The sequence below is a fragment of the Ooceraea biroi genome, chromosome 12 (genome assembly GCF_003672135.1).
Source record: "Ooceraea biroi isolate clonal line C1 chromosome 12, Obir_v5.4, whole genome shotgun sequence".
In the NCBI taxonomy this organism is placed as follows: Eukaryota; Metazoa; Arthropoda; class Insecta; order Hymenoptera; family Formicidae; genus Ooceraea; species Ooceraea biroi.
This window is the reverse complement of record NC_039517.1, coordinates 9300002-9320241: the sequence shown is the minus strand read 5'-3', so window position 1 is coordinate 9320241 and position 20240 is coordinate 9300002. Positions and strand designations below refer to the sequence as shown.

Here is a 20240-nt window from a genome sequence, read left to right as displayed (position 1 = left end):
TTTAGTTTTTGATGCTATTGTTATACTACTATTATATATTGGTATAGATATATATCAATTTTCACATATACGCGTAGAGCTTGAGATATATTTACAAATTATGTATGGCATAATTTCGAGGCACGATCTCTCCAAGAAATTGATTTATAGTAGTAAGATATAGGGCGTTCTCTTATCTTTAGTATTTAGAACTCAGTTACTTCGGGATGCACTCTTGTTACAAGCGCGCGTTCCCGTTCTTCGCGGCCGGGAATTGCGCGGCTGCAAGGAGGTGGCATTTTAATTAACGATCGGGGAACAGTGCCAGGCACCGACGTGGTTAGTACAGGGTCGCTAACCATGTCGAAGTAATTAAGGGATTAGCCGAGCGGTTTGCTGACTAACGCCAGCTGCCTCTCCTGAGTATCGTTCGGGCATTAGAGTACCTTAGGGCCACGTTCTCTTTGAAGGTACTCAAGGAGTACGGATCCTGGATCGCGAGGTCTTTAATCGCCGGGATTATAACGAACTAAGTGAACTTGTGCAGAACTTTCTTTTCCGGTATCGGGGTTGGCCATGCTTATTTTGCGTGAAAGTTGGAACTTCGGTATTAAAAGAGATCAAGCGAGTTAAAGTAAAAAATGTTTGCACAAGTTGAGCGGCATTATCTGTGGAGCTTGAAATTCTGCGTATAACTATACGCTGTAATTTTATTTCTTGAGTATATATGAATTTAATAAATAGTAAAACTTAGCAAAGTCGTTATCTGTGTAATAAAACATTTCGATCGTTCAAAAACGATTTCATGAAATAATTATGCTTTCTTGTTTGATTGGATATGTGAAACTTTATTCCGCAGTTTCAGTTGCCATCGCTCTTGGCGCTTATCTCGGTTCTCCCCTTTCGCTTAACCCCTTTGCCACCTCTTGGAGGTAATGCAAGGGTCGTCTGGGTCTTCGCATTATCGATGATCAGTCTGGAGCGAGATTGCTAACAAAAGTCCGGATTATCGCTATATTATTACGCTATTCCATTGTATAATCCATGTTATGCATCGCGTGGATCGCAAAACGATGTACCGACGCACTCGGAATTCCTGACTTCGTTAATTACACGGTAATGATCGCGATAAGTTTTTATTAGCGTGCTGCTAAATGGTGAATCTCCTTCGTCGCGCTTGTACCGGAAGAAACCTGCTAATTATGAGCGCTACGTGGCTGGAAAGAGATTTTTCAACTGTTTCGCGTATTGCGACATACAGAAAACGGAGAACGCGGTCGGAAAGAATTCGTCGAGGGATCTGGCGAATAAATCGAGCAACGGTAAGCTTGGGAAGCCTCGCGACCCTTATGAAAGGGCGAAAAAAAAAGAACTGTAATTTAATTTGGAAAATAACGTCGCGGGGGATGACGACGACACGCTTTATGACACGCGAAGCCAAACGACATAATTTCGCGCGTGTATGTGGGTTAGGAATGGCACGAGGGGTGCCTTGGAAATTCGCCAGAAGTTTCCGATGTGAAGGAGAGGATGGTGAGCCCTCGTATTTCGTTCGTAGGGCGCGAGGGTGGCGCAGGACGATCGATGAGATATCGAATGCGTTCGCGGGAATCCCTCGTTGATCGTCGACGTCGATCGACAACCCCCGGGATTTCGGCGACGTTGTTGCGGCGTTCCTTTTGCTCGAAAATTCCGATGCAGATTTATATTCGTGCACGCGAATGTTATAAGAGCCACGTGACGACCGCAAGCGCGCGCAATTGTCAAACGCGTTATTAATTAATCCGTAATATCGCGCTGGGAGAATCGAATCTGGCCGACGAGCTCTCTATCGATAATGAAATCGCGGTATTGACGCATTGACGTAATTCGTTTCGGAGGAACGTTAATTCAGTCCGCGATCGCGAGCCGCGATTACGCCGTTCGTCGGATCATTATTGATACTGTTAATCCCGGGATTGCCGGTATCGCGACAGTGGTATCTGGGATATCGGGTTATTGACACCAGCCGCCAGCATCTCGATCGGCCAGCATACAGTATTACGAGATCGGCGATCGCATCCGGATGGACGACGATGCGGTCAATTTGAACAGCCGAAACATTTGCAGATCATTCGGGTGACCGGCGATCAATAGCAATGCGATAATGAAACGCGACCTCTGTCCGAACGCAATGGAGAATATATTTTCGTCTATAATTTCGCGAAAAAGAAATGACGATTGCGTATCCTGGAGAATTTTAAATATTTCTTTTCGAACTCTCGTGCTATTTGAGACGCATTATGAGGCTACATTGTGCTATGCGGCGGGATAAATTAATCGCGACACAACTGGAATCGACTACCGGAGAACGCCAATTGCTACCCAGCCGGCGTCGTGCACGCGCGCATCGCCGTAACTTTCAGTCAGATGTAATTAAACCCAATTAGGTCGTAAGGTGAGCAACTCCTGACGCACCTGGCCGGGCCGTAAATTACACCGGTGAGTCTCACCCCGTGTCTATCTCGCCGGCACCAGCGTGATTACAGTATTCGTAATTTTATGGTTTCTGCCCTCGAGAAACGTGGATCACTATCTCCTGATTATATTGCTATCGTCGTAGATCACGGGTTCTTTTTTTTCAGGAAAGCGCGAATTACATCGCCACGGCTAAAGAGAAAGAATCGTGCCTGTAATTATAAAGCGGGAAAGTATAATGAATGAAACGCGGCGGTCACGCGTGCAAATGATGTGGACGTGAAAAGAAGAGAAACAAGCCGGTAACGAATCGCGCGTTCTTCATGATGACGCCACCCCGATAGCGTCGAGAGTTAATCCTTCGGATTTGCGCTGCATCGATTCCTGACGCGCCCTGCATTCTGCTGGCATTCACGTAGCTGAGATCAGTTTTCCTCTATTATCGGAATCTGGCAAACGCTCGGGGACGAATGGCGGTGGGCGATGGGAACGTAGATTACAGAGTGTCGAGAAGATCGGTATCGGCTCGCTTGGGCGTTCGTAATTCGTTGTCGGCGTTTGTCGATCGGCGGAAACAACGGCCGATTGACCGTGACGTGAACATTGCCGGGGGTGAGTGAGCCGCGCGAGGGTGAGAATGAATCGGAGACCAGAGAGGAAGAGAAAGAGAGAGAGAGAGAGAGAGAGAGAGAGAGAGAGAGAGAGAGAGAGAGAGAGACGGAGAGAATAAAACTGAAAAAGCCTAGCGAGGAAAAAGTGGTGTACAGCCGAAATGCCGTGTAGGTAGGTGGACGTTTCACACGGAGTGCGGCGCAGAAAAAGAGCGAAGAGCGAGAGAGAGAGAAAGAGAAAGAGAAAGGAGGAGATCAAGAGAGGAAGATAGAAAGAGAAGAGACACGGAGAAAGAGAGTCGAGCTACTCCTCTCCTCGCTCGATCAATACACACTACCAGCAACCACCCGACGAACCCACCCTCCGCGCCCCTGCCCCACGGCGCAACCCTCGACCACTGTGCGGCGCTCAACCCGCCAACGTCACCCCATTTCGAGCGCTCTGCTACCACCGCACACGGCGCACACTTATATGCACACGACGCGTATACGTATACCGAACGATACAGATCGTCATATTGACGAAGTGGCTGTCTTTTTCGGACTGATTGCTCGAGATCGCGATGGTCAGACGTGATTGACAAGCGAGTACTTGTGTTTCGCAAGATTATCCCTATGGATCGCGAGAATCGATCAGCAATCGAGTGATCGTGCTGATGGCGAGAGGTCTATGTTGGATTTCCTGCTATTTGTTCTCTGTTTCCTGCGTAAAAGGTATTACAAGGGCGATTGCGTTGCTAGCCTTGGTCTTATTTGGTGGGTTGGCCAGCTGGAACACGTGGGATCGCCGGTTAGGCCTTGTCGAAGCTAGCGGGCTATTCCCCGCGGGCCTTTCATCCTTCGAGTGGCTGACGGTAGCCGCATACTGCCCACCGAGGTAATTAAGTTTCAGATCCGATCCGATGGGAGGGGATCTCGAGAGCTTCGGAGGAGCTTGCTTATGGTTTCCCCAAATACATCGGCGGCCTTGCGATTAAACCGCTGTAGCTTAGTTTATTGAAAAAAATTTCATCGGCGCACTCCTCGCGTCGCTAAAATCATCTGTATAAAACGTGTGTAATCGATTAACGCTGTGTTGTTTAAAAAAAGAGAAGCGAATTTATATTTCAAGGAAAAATATAAAGAGATTATATTATGTTAAGAGAATTGAAAATTTTGTTAATAAAATTTCAATGACACGTGAGGATATTGTAGAGTGCTGATCTCTCACGTTTAGGAACGATATTGCGTTGTTTAATGGGTAATGTCTTTCGTAGGTAATGTTCTCGTTAGGAAGAATCGACTGAGTTCCCAAGACACGCGGTGTGGAAAGCAAGGTCGGGCGACGATTGAGAGACGCCGATCTTACGCAACGAGAACGTTTTCTGATAAATGACTCAATCGTCGCAAATAATAACTCATAATGCGGACTGAGTCATTTCTGTGAGAAAACGATTTTGCGCTGTTGGCGGAATTTGTTACATGTTGCTCATACTACTTTCGTGACAAATTTAATATCGACGAATCATCGCGAATAAATTATTGTCTACGTGCAAGTTATCGATCTTAGAGGTGTGAAAAAATTCGCGCGCATCGTTATAGCCGTAAAATTTTTATCGGACGCGATATATAACTTTATTATATACGGTGCATAGTAACAACATCTGCTTTAGGCACGGTAAACTATACTGCTCGTTTCCCGTTTCATCACCGTTCTCGGCTGGAAAGTAGCGTCTCATCACGGTCGCCATAATATAATGTCGAGGAATTTCTCACCGCGTTAATCCATTCCTCACTCGGATGAATTCTTCAAGTACTCGCGTTTAGCGAAAATCTCGCAACATTTAAGAAGACTATATCCATTTGTTTAATCTCACCTCGTTCAAACTTCTTCCAGCACTTGCACAGCTGTGTTTCGCTTACACGTACTTCGTGATTTTATTAATAGTTCTTTATGCTTAACAGGCACTTTCATGACCTAATGAATTCGCCTCTTATAAAGATAAGCTCAATAAAATCGACACTGAATTCGGTTTATATTACGTGCGAGAAGATCTTTCTCTGTCATTTCGCGAAAATAGACGTCTCGTAACGTGCTCGCCTGTTTCCTGAAGTCCGACGTTTATCGGACGTTTATCGCTTCATCATCGGGCCACCCTCGTGAAATCCTCGCAGCTCATGCGACGTCCGGTCCTTTACGACATATTAGAAACGTGCGTTTTTCGTCGATCTCTGTCTTTTTTTTCCTTTTTTACGCGCCAGCCGCAGCCCGTAAACCTTTATGATCGGTCGCCGGTAAATCGACGGGTCATGCCGTCGCGGAATCCGCGCGAAACGTGGTTAATAAAGTTTCGCGAAACGAGGGACGTATTTTTTCATCGAGAAGCTTGCCCGTTGCTGCTTTACGAGCTTTTTTTTTATGAAACTCGGAAACTCCATTCCCTCCCTAAAATCAACCCCGTACCTCTCCTCGTTTTATTCAACTGATACGTAAGTCGCGTACCGTCAGATTTTAATCTAACTTGCGCGATAAAACGCGATCAAACCCGAATCAACGTCGGAATATCGAGTTTCGCTTTTTAGAAAAAACTATACGCGTGTTAATTTTTTATTTTCCTTTTTTCTTTTTTTTATGTCGAGTCGTTTTAGCGCAGCGAGTATCGATCCGCGCCACACCGCATTTTATTTTGCGGCGCCGCCGCATTTTTCATGTTTGATGTCCGAGCGATTGCATTCGAAGCGGCTCCCCGCGCGCTCCCCCAATATCGGATTCTGATAAGCGCGTGAATATTGAACGTCTCGGGATTATCCGGACATTAATAGAACGTGTGGCGCGTTTCGCGCGGCGTAACGAGCTTCGACGAGCTCGTAAGAGAACGTTCGCGAGACGTTCGTGAAATAAAACCGCGTCGCCGGAAGTGAGAAGGAGATCGCTCGCAGAAAATTCCAGCTCTTTCTAATGCCTGAGACCATCGCCGAAGCCCTTAGTCCATCTCCCGGCATATATCTTCGGGACGCAGCTATTGGCGTTGCAGGCTGGAGCAGGCTGCACCTCGGACAGGACGATTCGTTCGCGTTTACGAGCGTCCTCGCTCCGGATTTCAGTTTAGCCCGATAATCTCCAACGGCCGGGCATCCCGGCAAGACCTCTCGGGACATTACTCTTTCTATCATTTTCTCCTTCTGCCTCTCTCCCTCCGCCTTCATCTCTCGTTCTCTCTCATTTTTCCCTTTATTCCTCTCTGTTTCTTCTTCCTCCCTTTTCCTGTTCGTTCTCGCGCCATCGCCGTTTTTTTCGGTTTCCAAACTGCAGGAGCTTTTTCAAAGCCCGACGTGGGAGGACTTATCAAGCACGCCGACTTCCCGGGATCACCGATTACGTCCTGCAGGTATTACTGGAAAGAAAGAGATGTCCCGGAAGAAAAAGGAGTTCTCGCGGAAGATGGTACGCGACCGGCGGTCGGGGGATTCCATTTCCGGGATTTATGGGCGCGTCGCGCGCGCATGCATGTGGACTCTGCGGCGCGACGTCGGTTTCGCCGTAATTTCTTCATACTTCACGTTATCGTGGACCGCATCTCTTCCCGGTAGTCTCGTTGCGAAAGACACGAGCGCCGACGTCCGCATTCGTCAAGTGTCCATCTTGTACAGAAATGAAGTCTTTCACCGCGAGATACGTTTACCATTTGCCGTTCAGTTTCATGCAAGATCGTTTTAACTAACTCTCACGAGTCCCTCTTATTTTCTTACCAGCGTTGCATCTGTACACAGACAGATTAAATAAAAAAATTGGATAATTTAGCACCGTTTAGACAAACAAATTGGTTCCTCGTTCCCTCCGCCGAGAACAACACACCGTGCGGCAATAAAAACAGTAACGTTTCATTCGCCGAAGCGGGACACTCGTGCAATCAGAGTGTTTCGATCATCGATAACCACCGGTCTAATCTAACCGGCCGTTCAGGGCAGATCGAGATACGATCTGAGGCGTGGTCGCACGCCGACGTAACCGCTCGTGACGGACTCCGCGCGCGTGTACGGGGTGTCCCGGACTTTCTCTCGGCCACGGTTAACGGAAGCCGACCCGAGAGGAACGGTTCTAACGTCGGGGCATTCACGGGGCGTCTAATGACGGTGCGATGTATCAAACAATCATCGGCGCGGATTACGTCAAAGTAAACGGCGGGATAGGAGAACCAGCCCGGAGAGCCGAAGTGAGAGAGAGAGAGAGAAACGAAGTGCGCTTGCGACACCCTGTACGTTCGTCGCAACAGTAATTACGCGGTGCGTTCACCGTGAATCATCGAGTCCCGCGATCGACTGCCGAGCGGCTTTCGCAAGATAATGGACCACCCGGATGTGTCTCCTTTTATTCGTATCCGCCTCCATTAACGACGCCGACCGTGAAGGTCTCTCGCTCCGCGACGGCAGAAGGTTCGTTCGCGCCGCGGCATTGGTCAGGACAGAAATATCCGTCTCGAGAGCGTCTCGAGAGGCGACGATTATCGCGCGTGGAAAAATCGGGGTTGCATGCAGCCGCACTTTAAAAGAGGAAAACGCTACTCCCCCCCCCTCTCCCCCCGCGCGCGTCCTGGCTCTCACTACTGATAAAGCGAGTCATCGCTGCTGCAACTGCGACTCGCGACGAGGCCGAAATTGGAGATCGCCGAGTCGGAAGAGTCGGCGCGCGGTTCTCTCGGTCAATTAATTGGAGATTTTAACAGATAACAGCGTAATGTAATTCGGTTTTGCGACGCGGTTTTCGATTGCAGCGGCGGTGAAATTTGTTGTTAACAAGAAATACGCTCGATCACGACTCGTAACGAGCTGATTCGTAATTCGGGATGGGACGGCAATCGAATTCGCCGTTAACCGGGGGGTATATTCGATTGTAATGCGTTCCAGCGTGTGTGACTCTCGCGGTAACTCGATCCACCGTTTGCCGCGCGGCAGCAGCGATTAAATTCGTCGTTAACAAGACTCATGTACGACCTGAATTCGTTGTTAACAAGGCCTACATTGCGATTCGCGCGGCGTAATGATTACTTGATACGTGATTCGGGATGGACGCGGCGGGAATGCAGCTCCGCTCGTTCGTTGCGCTCGGGTAACGTATGCCGGAGCAATATCGCGAACGTTTCCCCTAAGAGGCGCTAAGAAGATGGTATCTCCGGCCAAACGGGACGCCGCGATGAGTATCTGCGCGAAGGCATCTGCTGTTATCTTGGAGCTTCTATTATCATTAAAACAGCTAATGCTTTCCGGGTATTAATGGAAAGCAGACACGTTCGGTACCGGGGGTCCCAGTTACTGCCACTACCCGCCGTCGAGCGAGGAAAAGGAAAATTGTTTGCGCGGATATCACGGAGGGATCGTAAAGTCGACGGCCTTATAGATGATCCGGAACGGGGTGCTCGAGTATCGCGCCTTCGGGCGTTGCGAATTAATTAAGTTCCTCAACGATTAATACGTCCTTTGCCGAGATTAGACGAGAGAGAGACAGAGAGAGAGAGAGAAGAGAGAGAGAGAGGGTTCCCGGTTTTCTTTAAAGGTGTATATAATTTCACGTTAAATATCAACGCACGCGGGCTCAAAGCGGAGTTCGGAGCGAAACTCGCGACGACTCATGCCGGTCGTTTCGCCGTGGCGTTATTATGCAGATCAGTGTCTCTCTCTCCCCTTATTCTGTCGCGCTATTACGTAATTACGACGGTGTAATCCCCGGCATTCCGTGACTGCCGCCGTATTGCCGGCTGACGACACATAACGAGCGCGCGATAATTTCTCGCCGGCTCCGGGAGCTGCGCGAGAATTGCGCGCGGCGACGCGCGTACACGCGCTTCCGACAAATCATCGACACGACGAGAGGATACGTTCCCGTCGACGGATCCGCGAGTTCTCGGCGAGTTCCGAAGGTATTAACTTTCCCGCTCCGTGCCACGGAGCGATGAACCAAGCGCATCGTTGCGGAAACACCGTAATCGAACCAGGAAACGGAACGGAAATCTGCAGACGCGGATCTTCCAGCCGGTGAATTATCGCCCGGCGACTCGCGCGCGAAACGCTCCGGCGTCACGCGGATTAATCTGCATAATTAATCTCGGCCCGCGCTCACCCGTGCCAACGTTCAACTTTTCAGCGAGCGCGATACTAACGAAGCGTAACCCGATTTAACCGTCGGCATGTCTGGACGCGGAATTAGAGACACTCGGCCCACACACTCCGACCGATTCAATTTGTTTGCAGTCGTCATAAGCCAGTTACGTTCCAGTAACTCTCGATGTGACGCTCGGCATTTTATTTTACGGCAAAAACTTGGACATCGTATACGGAATCAGAAACGTTCACGTATAATAAACTATGACATGTCAGTACATGATTTATATGACGCGAGAGATGAATTTAATCGATTACTCGATAAACGAACCGCGTCGGTGAGTAAAAATAGAAGTCGAAATGCCGCTGGTCGTTAATCCGAGTGTTCCCAGCCGGGATAAAATGGGTTAATGGCCCCGGGTTTGTGCACACCCGCCCACGTTCCTTCTCGAGACATTTCCCTCTTCTCCTGGCTTGCATGTGAACTCGTCGCTCCGACGAAATGCTCGCGATGCCGCATACGCGCGAACTCCACGTCGGAATACGCGTGGAATTCGCGAAGTGCTCCACCGAATTCCGGCTGTTCTTGCCGCGATGCGAGTTGTCTACCCTGAATGCGCTTCTGAATACCGTGGAGTTAATCCTAACTTTTGGGGAACCGAGTGACCGTGAATGCCGCGCGGAGTGGAGGACCGCCTTCAGACAGCCTTCAGAAATTAACGAAACTGTTTCAGGAATGTGGCTTGCTCGACAGGATCGAGTATTTCACCTCGCCGAAGTGTAATTATTTTTGAATAATTGAATAAAATCGCGTTTTTATTTTTGAATGTAATAAATCTTAAGAAAGCGACAGTTCTAGCTCGTCTCTTGCTTGTCTCGGGAGATCCTTGTAGATTCTGATCGCGGTGTGCAACAGGATATGCCTCACGCGGGAAACACGCGTACCTTTGTTGCTCGTTTATGCAAGCAAGTTAATGCGTCACGGTGAAATATTCAGTATAATCGTCACGAGCAGAAAATGCATGACAGGCGATGTATGAATAATAATTCATGCGCGCTCTCGTTTATCCTCTCGTGAATATCACGCAGCCTGGCTGTTACGCTAAACTTGTTTAATGTCACGTTTTACGTTTCACTGCGATTTTACCTGTAATCCATAATTATTTGTTATCGAACAGATACGAGCGTACCGACTACAAACGATACCCAGCTGCAAAAATCGGTCTCACGTTGGCCGAAGATTGCGCCGGTGAAAGGAACGGCGGCGAGAGCAGTGTGGGACACCTTCCGTATACACACACGCAAACGTAGACTTTACAGAGTCCAGTGACGTACCGTTGTTTCAAAGGTCTATGGAAGCCAGAAGGAGGGAACGGACGATCAAAGGGGAACAAGGTAGATTGGCTGGGGAACGTGGGGAGCGATCTAAGGCGGACGCGCGCGCGCCGCGTCAGGGGAGAAAGAGGGACAGGATCAGACGCGTGAAGTGGATTCTAATTTTAGACGGAAGCGGGATTACGCCTGTCTCTCGCGCGACGATGACAGAGACTCGCACAGCACCGGCACCGAGGTGAATCAAGACGAGCCCGACGGCAGTGAAATATGATTATGATTATGCCCTCGGCGTCCTTCCACGTTGCGAGTGGAAAAAGTCATCAGCTCGGAATTTCGCGCGTCGCACCGCCGGATAATTATTTCTCATTCACTCGGCGATTCAAACCGACCACGACGAGGCGATAAATTCGGACGACGAGCTGCAAAAATTCGGGGGACATTTCGACCCGCTGCGCGAGTGATGTTCGATCATCGCGTGGTTCCGCGTGGTTAGAAAGTTACGCTGGCCGATAATAATTTATCACGCCGGGTGCCGAGACCATTAATTATCAACGCCAGCGAACAATTTATTCGCCCATCCTCCTAACTCGCGCGTAAGCTGAAATTCCTCTGCCCTGTCATGTGCGTGAATGCATTTTTCGGCGCACGTGCTGCTCTTACTCCTACTGATGTTGCTGTGGTTGCTGTTGTTGCTGCGCCACGTGGTACGCGCGTATATTCAGATTCCGAAGCAAATTCCATCAAGCTCGCGCCGCGCCACCGCTCATAAAATCTGGCGTTCGGTTCGGCGACGAGCCGCGATCAACGTTCGCTATTGAACGTCAATGACGGCGAAAGGGTTGGGCTGCGGAAACCACCACCCCACGGAGAGGAGGCTTAGAGAGAGCGAGCGAGCCGGGAAACGCGACGCGCTGCCCTAGACGGTTTTAATTAACAATTGTCGCGAGAGAGAAATGGTCGAGAGTGATTCGGTGGGCGCCGAACATTTTGAATGGCGGCGCTGAGAAAAAAAGGGTCGTTTATCATTCAACTACAATTGTGCCGAATGAATTAGCGTGGGTACACTTGTTGGACGTAATCTCTTCTGTTTCTACTTTTCGCTCGTTTCGCTCTTTTAACTTTAAATTAACCACATGTGAGTATCACTTTTCCATCCGATTACCGTGTTTACTTTTTATCGAAGGGAATCAAGCAAGGGGTATTTTCCATAGATATTTTTGCTATATCGTATATATAACTGACTTCATATCGATCAATATCAAGTTACATTAACATTTATTAAAGGTTTGCCCTTTAATCGTCGGATTAAAATAGGTTTTTTTTCCACTGACTTTTAATTTATTCGGCCTTGGAATAATGAGAAAAAGTCAGCTGTACAACTACATTAATAGCATCCATTCTAAATGTTGCTTAGCCCTTTTTGCGTAGACTGAAAAAATTCTCACTCAACGATATTTTACTTAGAATTTAATGTCACGACACACTGACGTATTCAGATTCCAACTCGCTTGCTTTCAGTTCTCACGCTTGTTAAAACTGCTTCCATATTCTAATAACCCGAACCTGTAGCTAATATATTTTCATCCTGCATCGATAGTAGAAGAACGCGGGTGAGATCAGTTAAGATAACTCGCGGATAAGGAATCGGCCGTTGGTCGAGCGATCGGCCGGCACATTTATTCCGGTTTAATCGCTCGCGATCGTCGCTATTAAGCGCTAAAGAAGAAGAGGAAGTGCACGAGCGACGCGTTATGCATCGCGGTATGCACGCAAAAGAGAAGGCGAGAAAAAGAGAAAGAGAGAACGGGAGGGACGACTGCTGCAGTCATCAGCCGGGCGCAATCCCCGTGCTTTTATACGTAATAACGCAGCCACGCGAGGGCGGCTTTTATCGACCACCCCTTTCCGTGTCTGCCGGCTCCTCGTCCGTCGCCCTTGCACCTCCTGCCTCGTCCCGCTCGTGTTACAATCCTCCGTTGCCCCCCTTTCTCGACGGTACGGCAGACTTCGGTAACTCTCACGATCGCTCCTAACGCTAAGTGGTGGAACGCGAGGCGCACGGACTCTTTCTCGCGTTCTCCTTAACTACCTTGAAGGATCCTTCAGACAAGTCTGCGGTCGGGAATCTGAAATTTTATTGGCGATCCCGGCGAAGCATCCACCGAGCGTTCGGTTCGTCTACATAACGGCAAACAGCATTTGTGTTCTCCGCGGGGATGCGGTGGGATATGCGACGAGGAAAATAGCAGCCGTGTGGGCGATGTTATCGTACATCGCGAAAGTGCACCGCGGGTTTCAGTTTCATTAAACACAGTCATTTAATTAAACACAGTCGCGGTAACCTTATTATTATGATACCGGATTCATATATACATTACTCGTAATTAATGCAATTCATGTTTGACTCGTGTGTCCTCGGTGCGTTTGATTCGAGTTTCGCGAATGGTATCCGAAATATTGAAGTATCGTGTATCGAAGCGCAACAACTTGCCTCATTATCGAGGCCGCGCGGTCTCCATTTACCGAATCAATACGACGCGCCATTACGCTTTACGTTAATTAACGACGATGTATCCTCCGGCGGTAGATAAAGCAGAATAATTAGCGTTACGAGGATAATTCCTCCATTCGTTATCGAGTGAACGGAAGTGGCGTTCGGCGCCCACTGCCCGCCGATATTTATTGATAATCTCGCACGAAGAACCGAGAGCTTCATATATTGCGAGCGGCCGGGCATCAGTCCAGTATGCGCTGGCTCGATAACTATTTTCCGCTTCCCGATCCATTTCACGCTGCGCTGAGCAAAACGCGGGCCCCGGCATGAGAATTTGCCCGCGTCGCCGGGAGACGCACTCGAATGAGCGGAGCGTGCGCGCGCGCGCGCGACCAACCCCTCATGCGAGGCGCGATCGGGGTGCATTGTTATCGAAATTGCATCTCGGTCGGCGCGCGCAATACATCCCGCATTATCATATGTGCACCGCCACGGCGATCGTGGGCCGGAGAAATTTAAATATGCAGTCGAGCCGTGTAATTTATTCTGCGGTAATCACCAAGACTCGTCGTCGTCGCCGATAAACGGCACTGAACACGAGCGGATGTTCGGCAATTCACTCGTTAATTTAATTAAAGACCGTCGTTTCACTTTACGGTGAACACCAACGCGATGCGTGGTGCGCACACGACATTAACGTGCTTGACCTTAAACATTTGTTCACGTCGCTGCGTTCTAAGTGCGTGTAAAATGCAAATCAATAACGTCGTGTCTGGATTATCGCGATAAATGTGAGCGCGCGTTGAAAGAGAGCATCGTCCCTGTTTCGGTTTAACGGGCGGCGTTAACGGGGCCATTGAGCCACGGCGAGCGCGAGTAGAGAAATCCGTATTGATCAGACATAAGTAGGGCTGAACGTAGGGATGAACGAATGACTAATGCCGCCGAGGAACTGCTGCTAAAACATTTACGTAATACCAAAAGAGTGACGCAAAATTATACAAAGACTCAATTAATCGTAAAAGGAGAAGCAAAGAAAATGCAAATAAAGTAGTGATCTCCGCTCGTCCAAAATGGACGAGCTTACGACACGGTGGTGTCAGTCCATTGCTAGATCCAGCGGACCAGCGGTACCACGGCACGGAAAATCAATATTGAACTCATGATTTCCACCGCGCGGTCTGGTCCAATCGTCGTCTACGAGGGTGCGATTATGGCTGGCAACACAGTGGAGTATCGATGCATGGACTTACAGTCAGCTGCCACGAAGATCGGCGTGCAACGGCAGTCGCGGCACAAGCTCAACCTCCACCGCACCGGGATTGTTATTCATTTATGAACGGGAAATCGATATCTTCCTCCACCTAATTGCCTTTCACCCCCCCGCCCCCGCGGGCCCCGTCTTGCAGTTGGTGGCTTTTTCACCGTCGACAACTCTCACGGCGGGACCAGTCGACGACCAGCTGACGTGCGACGCGGTCGAAGCATCGAGAAGGGGAGGAGGACGAAAAAAAGGGGATGATAGTGCTCCACGCGCGAAAATCCACCTGGACCGCTCGATGGTCGGTGACAGACTGAATGTCGACGGCGAGCTAGGCGGTGCGCCTCGGCTCCCGTCTCGGGTCTCGGCTGGCTTCGGTGCCGTTCGCCACTGCCGCGAATGACGTCACTTACCCGTTGGTGTGCCGTATCATCGCGTGCCCTTACTACTGGTGCCGCGCCGATGTGGGTGCATCGCGATGCATTTTTCAGCCCGCCGACGTTTCGCGACTTCTGCTCGAGCGCGCCCGGCGCGGCGCCGCGATAAATCGCGGGGCGCGCGCGACTCGTCGCCGCCGATTTTAAATGCCGCGCGACTGAGCACGCCTTTTTCTCACGCGCGTACACGCGGAAATTCAGAGTTAATCCAACGTTAAGAGGCAGAAGATTATATTCTACGAAATTCTGCAGGAATGCAGGCGATTTCCGCGTCCAGAGTATTACCCGGAAAAGTATCCCATGGTCCCACATCCCTCCGAAATGCGAATATTCGCGTCGAACACGGAGGGAGTGTATTTCCTGCGCGTTCTCCATCTCAAATAAAAATTATTTTCTCCGGAAAGTAAAATATCCCCCGGTAATAAAGGGGACTTTACAGGAAGGAGAAAGACATAAAACTTTACGTGCCGGGGTGCACGTGCACCTGCACGTACGGCATCGTCGCGAGAGGACGTCGCGAAAAGTTCTCCGCTTGCAGTAATCGCGGGAATCCAGCGGTGAGTAAATCCGAAAGTTTCCCCCGTGAGAGACAATCATCGATGGCGGCCAGGATGGGACGCGAGTCGAAAACAAGGGAGACCGCGAGTGAGGGTGGTTGCTTTTCTACCCCCGACGATGTTTGCCGGGGAAGAAGTAGTTTGTCTAATTGAGTAGATAAGGTTGGAACTTGCTGACAGGAAGGGAACGACTTGTTTACGTGGCCGATATAGACTACCATCCCCTTCCACCCTCGTAAGATACGCGGACGGCATGGGTGATACGCTCGCTCTCCCCCGCTCACCCCCAAACACGGAGATTTAGTGGGCCGAATATGGGCGGCTATCGTTGACATGACATTGGATACGATCGAAGTTCCGCTCGTTATGCGGAAGCGCGGGGGCGGCCGGGAATTATTAAATGGGCGGGCGTAATGAAGGTTTATGGCTTCCCCGGAACGAGGGTTTATTGGGGGGATGTCGACTGATTTCGCGAACGAGATTTCGGTCGGGACGGAATTGAACGTGCGGCTACGTCCAAGAGTCGTTCGCCGACACGTATCGATCCATATGGAGCGGAATCAAGCGGGGGCTAACAATATATCGCGGCCCGCCACCGATCCAATGATCACCCTTAGACCCGCGAGGCGAATTTATTATTCATCCGATGATCATGCGGCCCTCGCCAACGGTCATTCTCACTGATTGTGTGTTTTTAGGGTGATCAGCGAGAATTGATGCGGCGTGAGCTCGTTTCAAGGCAAAAAGCTCTCCCGATTAAAGCTTCGATGCAATCTTGCGACTCTCAATTAGGGGCAGTATATTGATTATGATATAGAAAACCTTGTAACGATAAAGATTATGGAATTGCTTTGTGGAAACATGATTTTATGGAACATGAGGATGATTATTGATTGCTTGATAAATATTTTCATATCATGTGTCTTTTTTCAGATTGATCGATCGGGAGCGGTCTCGTGTTACAAGAGCGATCCATACGTAATTCTGAAACGGCAAAGAATATTTCGTTTTATCGCCGAAACAACGAGGTCTATCGGCGAGCGCCGGAAGGCGCATGCATACACAAGCTTCGTCCAAAACTAGCCGGAGATTACGGACGGGGAATCCGATACAGAATGCCGCAGCCCAATCAATAGAGCACAGTGGCCGCGGTGGCTTTATCGGTGCATTCTCGCCGTCGATGACAGATACATTTCGCGTCCGAACGGCCCCATTCTCTGGCGCGTCGCTGAAGCATCACCGTCATGCTGAACGAGACGGTTGTTCCACCCTCCATTCAGTGAAGACGAGAGGGCGAATAAAGGCGAGAGGACGAGAAAGAAGCAGTAGAACTGAGTCATTTTAAGAAACGATCGCTCGCCCGCGAGCTTTTTTGGAGAGAGAAGACCACCAGCGCGATAAAAAGCGCAATAACAGCCACGCTACCAATGCGGAATAAAACCTTCGACGGCACGCGAGCGATAGCTCGGGGGGTAGCCTCCTCTTCCTTTTCCGCGTATATATCACAAGGTAATATGAAATGCCATAAAAATCTGCATGATTACATACGCGGCTGCAATAAGACTATATGCCCGATGCGCTTGACAGAACGCCGTGCCTCCCTTTATTGCCAATATTTTTCTTACCGCCCCCGTTCGAGGGCTGGAAGACGAAGAACGCTGTATTCTTCTCTTCCTGCACTCCTCCTGCTCTCGTATGTCTTGCCCTCTCTTTACGTTTACGATATGTAGAATTTGATGTATTATAATCACGTGTATGTAGCGAGAATTGGTGATGTGTATCGCGCACGTTGAGTTTCCCGGACACGCCGTGTTAAGTGCAGCGCAGATCTCATTGCAAAATTTCTTAGATAAATCATCTCAGCATCTGTTCAGCTCCTATCGAACTCGAGCAAATCTTCGTGGTCGAACTTCTAATAGCCCGCCAGAATTATTGGCATCTTTGAAACTCCGGCGGGAGTTCCAAGTGGCAAAGAGAGAGACAGAGAGATGCTCATATAATTTCCGACGGATGTACGTATATACGTACGTATGTATATATCGACCGGATAACTATTTTGGCAGAGGAAGCGCAGAAGATATATTCTGAGTAAGACTGGAAATCATAAAGAGAGAGAGAGAGAGGGAGAGATAGAGAGAAAGCGACGCGAGGCCTGGAAGAGAGGATCGCCCTCTCGTCGCGAGTACGACGAAGACGATAAATTAAATCCCGGAGCTCAGCGCAGAGTCGCGTGAGCAATGAAACCGCCGAACCGGAAGTTATCGCGGCTCAAAGCACACTCTGGCCTCTCTGCCGCGGCTTTGCCTCGCGGATATCCCGAAATTCCGTTATCGGCGACCAGCTAGTGCGAACAGGAGGACACGTAAATCGCTTAACGCCGTCCCAATAGCTCCGAAAAATAGGAATGCGGCGTCGCTGCTTATAATTTCCATTTGTTCGCTCGCGTCCGAGATCCGACGTTTTGTTCAAAAAATGCGAATTTAAATTGCGATGAAAGACAAGTAAGTACTACTACCTGATTAAACAATAACATATTTATTATTGATTAATATATTAATATAAGCACATATTTCAATAATAATAGATATCAATAATAATAAGAAAAACATAAAATAGTACATATTAATTTATCAGTTTATTATAATAATCAGTTATCATTAATATAATATAAATAATTATTTATATTAACTGATTATAATCAGTTTATTGATTACGTATTTTACTTCAATATATCGAGACTCAAAGATTCTTTTCTTGCTATGAGCGATGGTCGAAGGAAGACGTCACCGGCCGATATCACCGGGCAAATTTCTTTTTCGGCGGCGACGTGGGGCTCGTCTTTTTTTCCGGATGACGAGCCGATCGAATGTAATTTCCACAAGCATCTCCGGAATTTGCGCGCTGCCACCAATAATTTCCTCTCGATGCTGTTCTGTGTTCCTCCCTGGTTCCTCATTCGTCCTTCAACGGGATCTTTATTTCTCGAGCGTTTCATGAACGAAGAGGTCCGGAACAAATGCGGAGGAACGTAGAGATTGGAAGGAGAAAGAAAGCATTCGAGAGGAAGAACGAGAGGTGGCGAAAGTTGGAAGGTAAGCTGGTCTTACGATCCTCACGGGAAAGCTGCAATGACTTCGCGAGCAAGAATAAGAAAATTGTACTCTATCAAAAATTCTTCCGCAGAGAAACCGAGACGAAAAGAAGGCAAAAGTCAATCGTAAGAGCAAAAGAGATGGTTGAATATATGTATTCATACTGTCGCTGAGTCCACTCAATGTGCTCGGATCATCTGCTGAATTACCCGACAATGTAGCTTCTTCAGAAATGGCGCGAAGCGTTCGTTGCGATTTTTAACGGACTCACATGCAATGTTATTGTATAATTCCAACTTGAATGCTTGATGAGAATAGTGGTTCTGCACGAATCTCGCACATTCTCTCCTCATGATTGCTGCGAAAGTCAAGACAGCACCACGCTTCGAGCTGTTAATTAGCCAAGTGACTCTGAGCAAACGATATAAAGGAAACTTCCTCTAATTAGAGAAGTTAATTGAACGAAAATTTCTCCTCATCTTCCCCGCCGCAGCGCAATGAGGAAAGGATCGATGGCGCGAATGGTCGAAAAAGGAAATAATTTACCGAGGACGATCCGATCATCGGCTCCATTGAGTGACTCGCGCTCGGATATCTTCATCGATCGATTTTTCGAGGCATCGCGATGTATTACAAAGCGTCGCGTTTGTGCTCGGCGACTTGCATTGCAAAGCACTTCCGGTCGAGAGGATCCTCGTCGATGTGGTTGCGCCCCCGTCGAGGGCGGAGTACGAGAGGCGAGGGTCGGTTAGGAGGGGTCAAAGGGTAAGAAGGGTTCGTTGGCCCTTGATCGACTCCTCGCCGCGCGCAAGTCGGCCCTCGGCACCTCGCCACCTGTTCTACCTGCAGCGTTTACCTAGATTTTCGAGGCGTCTGCCTGTCCCTCCCCTCTATCTTCCCTCTTCACCCTCCGGCTTCGCTCTTAACTCGCTCGGTACTTTGTTTCCTGTTCCTACTCTCCAAGCCCGTCGACGGATCAACGGCGGATCGCATGAACGCAGGAAACCCGGGAATCTCCCTCGATCTATATTTCTTGTTGACGGCGGGCCGTGCAAGCGTCCAACGCCTTTTCACTTTCCGGCGGCTTTGTACGTGTAAAACTCGGCTGCGTCCGTGTTGAAGCCATAATTCCCGGTACGGCACAAACCACCGATAACTCATGAACATAAACTCGCAATAAATACCAGTTACGCTCGCCAACGGCAGAACTTTGAGCGATTTATAATTATTAGCCTGACGTGTATTATTCGTTCACAAAATCCCGCCGTTCGTGTGCATTATCTGACGTCTAAAGTGAAACGGTTTCGTGCGCGGATCATTAGTTCCTGGAGGAACGACCTCCGTAGATTACGTCACGCGCGAATCACGTTTGATTATGCCTTTGCGGAAGTCGCACGAGGGGCGCGATCTTCAGCCTGCATTTCGGATCGATCAATCATCCCGTGCCCACGTATTCTCGCGCTTGTTACGTGTTTGCCTTGTCTTCACCCTGCCTCGTCCCCATCGAGAGCACCACCGTTCACCGCGTGGTGTTTGCTCTGCATTCCCCACTCGTGTTGCCATTTTCCCTTATTACCTTTCCGCATGCATGCCGACGCGGAAGTGGGACCATCACCGCTCGCTCGATTTCTCCATTTTCGCACGGTTTTCACGTCGCGATGCACGAAATCGCATGTGCGACCTGGGACGTCGAAATGCTCCCGAAAATTTTCTCCACTCGCTGGCATCGCCTCGATCAGGAACGAAGCAATCCCTCGGGATTCACATGCGACACGACGTTGCATTTCGAATTACGATCTCTTTTTACCGTTTGCACTCCTTCGCGTCCTTCCGCTAATCCTCTTTCGCATGCATACACATTTCATCGTTATTCGTACATTTCAGATTTAGTGTCCTCTCCCGCTGGTTAGATTCCTACATCGTTCGCGAATATTCATCTCTC

The 20240-nt window shown here is 49.1% G+C and overlaps 1 protein-coding gene across 5 annotated transcripts in view; it reads right to left on the bottom strand.

Moving 5' to 3' along the window:
• Positions 1-20240, bottom strand: part of LOC105282227 (protein Fe65 homolog) — a 151985-nt gene that overhangs the window by 11621 nt on the left and 120124 nt on the right. The gene's annotated exons all lie outside the window — the stretch shown is intronic.